Consider the following 6,323-nt stretch of genomic DNA (forward strand, 5'->3'; position numbering starts at 1 on the left):
GAAGAAAAATATTTTAGTAATAAATATCTGAGAAAGGCAAATTCTGTCATGCTGTGGTTTATTCTTCGCCAAAGTCTATGGAGACTGTAAGGACTGCTGTGCAGATGCATGACTGACTGTTTGAGCGCCCTCTTGTGGTATGTTTCTAAGTAACACTCTGATTTTAACAAGTAGACCTCAAGGCTTTTTCTCTTACAGGGGTTGGTTTCAGATTCCCAAGAAAGGCAATGTTTACCAGGGTCCTTTAATTTTAAACTTATGTGCTATAGTTTGGCTCCCAACTGGATTAGGTTACACCCTCATAATAACCTTTCAATATTTAATATAAAACAATTACCAAAATTCTTATGTTAGGAGAAAAAAAACAACCATTTATGCATGGTTTGTTTGTTTTCATACAGACATATTTTAAGTATTTTGAGTATCTCTGAGGGGATATTTAGTTGCCACATCGGCAAATCTAGCACACATTTTCATTTAAATCTGTTTTTAGCAACAAATAGAAAAATCCTCTGGATTTGTGTCTAAATCATTCACCCATGGCTACATAACACAATGTGCTCTGTGTGCGATGATGACCTTACTCTCGATAGCATCAATTCCATGCCCCTGACAGTGGGTATAAACTCACTCTTCTCACCCTGTGACCTCGGGCGGTGCTTAAACAGCTTAAGTCCTCAGTTACCTAAGAGCCCTGAGCACAGCTGAAGGCCTGTTCAGTGGACATGAGACCATACGATAAGGAATTCACACGGCTTTAGCGCTGGCTCCTGCCTCCTCCACACATGCCGGGTCTTGGTGCGCTGCGGCTGAGGAGAGGGGTATTTACACCAGCCACGGGGGCAGCAGTTGCTCTCCTCCTGTCTGCCCGATGACCCTGGGCTACGTCTCTCCCTCATGGGCGCCCGGGGGCGTGCTGAGATACATGGCAGTGCCAGCTGATGCGTCTAGTATTGCCAGACCGGGAGCTAGACGCACTTTGTGGGGGTCAGGTGTCAGTTTTGCTGTTTCTCTGGTGGAGATTGGGATTAGGGTAAATAGGGAGAGAATTTGTTACAAATGTGATTTATTCAGAGCATCGAGGGTGCATTTTATTGAATATTATCATGACATGGTGTAGTCGATGAGGCATTGTAGTATGAGAGAGAGAGAGAGACAGAGAGAGAGAGACAGAGAGTTTTTGAGTCACTATATACATTTCTGATGAAGCTTGAGTTTTGTTTAAGCCAGTGGGGAAATGAGAGATAAAGTGAGGGAGAGCAGAAGGATGAGTGTAGACTGTGATGAAAGTGGATTCTGCAGAGCACAGCCAAACTTTCGTAAACAATCTTTAACCAGCCTCATCTGAAAGTACAAAAGTCAGTTCATGAAATGACTTGAAATGGCCCACAAGTATGACGCCCCAAACAGAGTCTGAAAACAATGGCTTTGTGGAAGCGGTGGAAAGATGTGGTCAGACCAGCGTGCTTCATGTTTGAGACCATCACTTTAAACAGGAACAACAGCACTGTAGATCTCCTGCTCCAGGCTTTAATACTGGAAGCACATCACTAGGTTCATCTTCGTTCCCTCTCTCCTCCTTCTTCTTCGCTCCCCCCCTCTCTCTCTCTCTCTCTTCCTCTCTTTTTCTCTCTCCTCTTTCACACCCACATACGTATGCCTTCCTCTACTCAATCTGGCTTTGGAGATGATAATGTGGTTAGATGGATGGGAGGGTCCCTGTGTTTTTCCTCTATGGGCCATTTGGTCACAGCTGAAACTGTAAACTAATTGACCACCCATACACTGCATTCCTCTGCAGTCTGCGAGACACTGTGGTTGAGTCCTGTGACTTTCCTTTCTCTCTCTCTCTCTCTCTCTCTCTCTCTCTCTCTCTCTCTCTCTCTCTCTCTCTCTCACACACACACACAAACACACACGTCTCTTAGACATACCCCCCCCCCCCAACCACAGATAGGTACACACACACACACACACACACACACACACACACACACACACACACACACACACAAAGCAGGCTATGGTTCATATGCTATCAATCAGGCTTTCAAATCCCCCCTCCTTTTCCCCACTGTGTTTACTTGGTCCACTCCCCACCTAAAACCACCAATCACTTATGCATTCCTTAACCAGTCAGAGTCTCCCAGACAAGCTGTCACTAGCCAGCTGCAACCAATAGCATCCTATTTTCAAGCCCCTATCTATATACTTCAGCCACTACAATATGACTATGAAGCTGCTACACACGTCACCTTCCTTGAAGATGAACTCTAACCCTGGCTTCCTTAACTTGTTGTTTTATTTTTCTTTGAGCCACTAACAGGGAGGCAACATCCTTTTAGTGACTGACTTCAATTCTGATGTCAAACGTCAAGTATATATTTCATTAGCTATACGTGAGAATGACGTTTTTTAACTTGTGTATGCTGAGGTGTTGTAGGATGTGCGTGTGTGTGTGTGTGTGGGGGGGGACGGGTTGCATTTTAGTCTGCATGCTTAACATAGCATGTCGTTGGGTGGCCCGTGATTATTCTCTTTGAAAAATAGGCTCGCGTGTTATCTGTGCATCTCCACGGCGCGAACCTGATATGGAGTCTGCCGTGCTGGATTCTGGCAAATTCCTAGTCATGTTCCCCATGACTTTCGTGCTGCTCACAATGCTAGCATTTGTAAACGAATCCCCAAATGCAGCGTATTTATTTAAAAAACGACTTTTAGTGAGTGCAATAAGGCCGTTGATGACTACCGTAGCAGCACGTGCGTCCGGGTACACCGCACAGGGCGCACACCATAGCGACCCGGATCGGACAAATCCATTCGCCCCGGAGCGCTTTCCATCTGACAAGCGCAGTCCAAGAGAACCCCGCGGGCTTTGTCACGCGAGTGAAGGGCGTGGCGGTAAGCGCGCGCGCTTTGATCACGCTGGAGCGCTGTGCCGACGAGCTTTGACACCTTGTCCGGCGATTCCTCGATCTCAACTGGGAAATTCCAACAGCTTCGGGATAAAGAACCAACATGTCATTGAGGATTACACCTTAAACTTCTGCTGTGAATGCCAAGTTGATGGGGTGATAGACGCATTACTACCAATTATCATCATCATCATAATCATCATCATCACCATCATCATCATCGCTATTTTAAATAAACAACATTATAAAAAATTTCCCGCCACAGATGTAACTGATTTGAAATATACCCGGTCAAACCTATTGGCAGATTCAATACTGACCTCAGTTGCAAGTCCCATGATGTAATATTGTTGGCTCTGAGTACCCGGATACTAATACTTCAGTTATCACTGCTCCTGCACGCTTTCGCTCAGCCAGCTACTTCTAGGGTACAGCAAGATTTAATTACAGATGATCTCACGAGAAAATACCTTGCAGGGCTTAACTGCACATGCCTGCATGTCTGACAAGCTATTTCAGGACGATTATCAGGAAAATCTTGATGCTACAAGCCGGTATGTGGCGTGGCGTCTTGTTACGACATGCTTGCCGCTCTGGGGCCAACAGGGACGTGAGTGCCTTGTACAGGGAGCGGGTTTCGTGTCCACGACAAAGCTACGTTTGCCGAAACGGATTCCTTCTATATCTTATATGGAACTCTGAAGGAGTATTGAATAAAATAGATTAAGACATACAACATCAGTCGTCCAAAGGCAAATTGCTGCCTTTGAAGATAGTTATCATAGAATATTCTCTCTGTTTGATGAGCTCTGTGTTATGCCTCTAGGGACTCGATGGCAGGCAGAAAAAAGGCTTCAAAGTGAATAGGCAACAGAAAATCGTGGGTCGGAGGATGTGACTACAGTCAGAGACGGGACGCTTTGGAATGTTGGTGTCTTTTGTCTCAGGTCCTGATGTGAACTCCCAGTCTGGAGGCAACCACTGTGGCCACCTGTGAACTACCACTGTCACCAATTCACACACATGCACACAAACACACACACACGTGTTGTGTTGTGTGTATGTACAGACTTTGTGTGCATGTATGTGTTGTGTGTGTATAGACTGTTCATGTATGTGTTGTGTTTATGTATAGACTTTGTGTGCATGTATGTGCTGTGTGTATGTATCGACCGTGTGCATGTATGGATTTGTGTGCATAGACTGTGTGTGCATGCACTGGTTGTGTGTGCATGAACAGAGTATGTAGCCAATTATAATCAGCTATACCACAATGTATTCCTCTGCTCTCCCATTCAAGCCTGACCAAAATCAAGAATTTGTGTTGCCTTTGTGTTGCACACAAATGAACAATAAATTCACTGGAGGAAACACCCACTGCATGTTTGCATAACATACATTATAATTGTCAGTATGTTGTTTATGTAATTATTTCTGTTGACGTAACAAATTGACTGCAGTCCTTAGTAAAATGTTCACCCTTATACACACGTGCTTTACGTGCTCTATTTACTAAAATCTTCAACCTCTCACAGAGGGAACTTGAACCCCACATCTACAAGCAGCAACCAACATCTGTTTTCAATTAAGCTGGGAGGGCTGGCGATGCTTCTTTAAAAAGGCCCGAGTTTGTTTGGCTGTTTACATTTACGCAGCTGTCCCCCGCCCAGGCGGCAGTGTGGAGGCGGGACCAAGCAGCAGCCAGCCAACCAGAGTGCAGCATTAAAGGGCTTCCGCCATCACTCAGCAGGGCTCCACGCCACCCACTGCGCTACTGATCGTATCGAACGCAAACACAGGCTGGAGCAGTTTACTCGATGGCACACAGGCCTGCCACTGCCCCCCCCCCCACCCCCCCCCCCCCCCCCCCCACCCCCCTCCGGGGAGCTGCTCTCCCAATACATTCCACTTGGCCTGCATCTCAGAAAGTCTTAAAGGTGTTGCTGGAGGCTTTGTATGACGACGTTCTTACTAGTTGCTGGTAGGGGTTGTGGAACTGTGATTTTTATGAATAAGAGTATCAACAGTAGAAAACCATGTGTCCAAAAACTGTCCAACTGTACAAACGTGTATTACAACTTCCGAAATAGCTGTCCTTCAGGCTAAATACAACCGAATTGTTTGAGTCACTGGCCACAGGCTTTGAGTGTTTGAGTGTTACATACACTCTCTTTCCCTCTAGGGTTTTGACACCAGACCCAATCTATTCTGACTTCTCAGGGAGTGTTTACTGTACCATTTATCAGTAAAACGACAGTAGTGACTAGGCAGATTTGTCTACCTGTCATATCTCATGAATAGAACTTGATATGCTACAAACATACCACATAGTTTCCTCCCACCATGAAAACAAACAGGGAAATTCAGATGGTCATAAATGTAAGCCAATAAGTACCAACCTTCAAGATTCAAGCAGTTTGTACTGTAATTGATTATATGAATACCCCATAAAGAGATTCTCCAGCTACAGGTATTTCTTGTTTGCTCTTACCTATATACTTGGAAATACTGTGTAGTTTGGAGTGTGGGAGCTCTGGAGGGTCTCTGCTCAGCTCTTAACGCTCTTATAGTGCAGCCATTATGGGCTCAGAAACATGGCTGCCTAAATTAGACCTGCTCTGCACTCACATGTCACAGTCAATCCCCCCTATGAGGCGTGACGCGGACCATGAAGCCGCATTCGTGAAGCCCAGCAGCGTGTGTGTGTGTGTTAACCTGTACCTCTTAGCAGGGTCCAGCACTTCTAAGCCATGATGTGAGCATTGCCATCATCTTAACATCATATAATATGATGTTACGATATTTTAAACTTCTTTTCAAAGAAAGCGTCAGAGGAGACGTGACTGAAGATGGCTGTGCAGTATCTGTGTACTCTCATCTGTGTGTGATTATGCATGTCTGTCATTACGACTGTATACTTCCACCCAGTGCACAACTCTTCCTGTCTACAATACAGTCTCTGATAGCAAACCGAACAGCATTAGTATTTACCCTTAGCCACTGACCTGCAATCAGTTTTGTATTTCTATGTATCCCAAGCTTAGTGTATGAGAAACAGTTCCATGATCAGGCTTTTAAGGCCCAGTCTGTATGGGCCCTGGGACACCTGATGTCTTTGTCCAGTCTTATCTTGCTGACAGTTAACTGTTACTGCTCTGTGTCAGTGACGCAGGTTTTAGGAAAACGGGAAATGATTAAAAAAGGGAGCGCAAGGGAGGGATGGCGGGAAGGAGAGAGGGAGAGAGATAAGAAGGGGGGATTCAGTTAGCTTGGCCTGATATGAATGTAAGGAGATGGCTCCTCTCAGTATCATATGTAAGTCTGTGTATCATGTATCAATAAGTGACATACGGAAAAAGATTTGTGTTATCTCTCCTTGACTTAAGCCTTGCTTTTTTTATCTGACCA

Source organism: Brachyhypopomus gauderio, chromosome 1 (assembly GCF_052324685.1).
Source record: "Brachyhypopomus gauderio isolate BG-103 chromosome 1, BGAUD_0.2, whole genome shotgun sequence".
Classification (NCBI taxonomy): domain Eukaryota; kingdom Metazoa; phylum Chordata; class Actinopteri; order Gymnotiformes; family Hypopomidae; genus Brachyhypopomus; species Brachyhypopomus gauderio.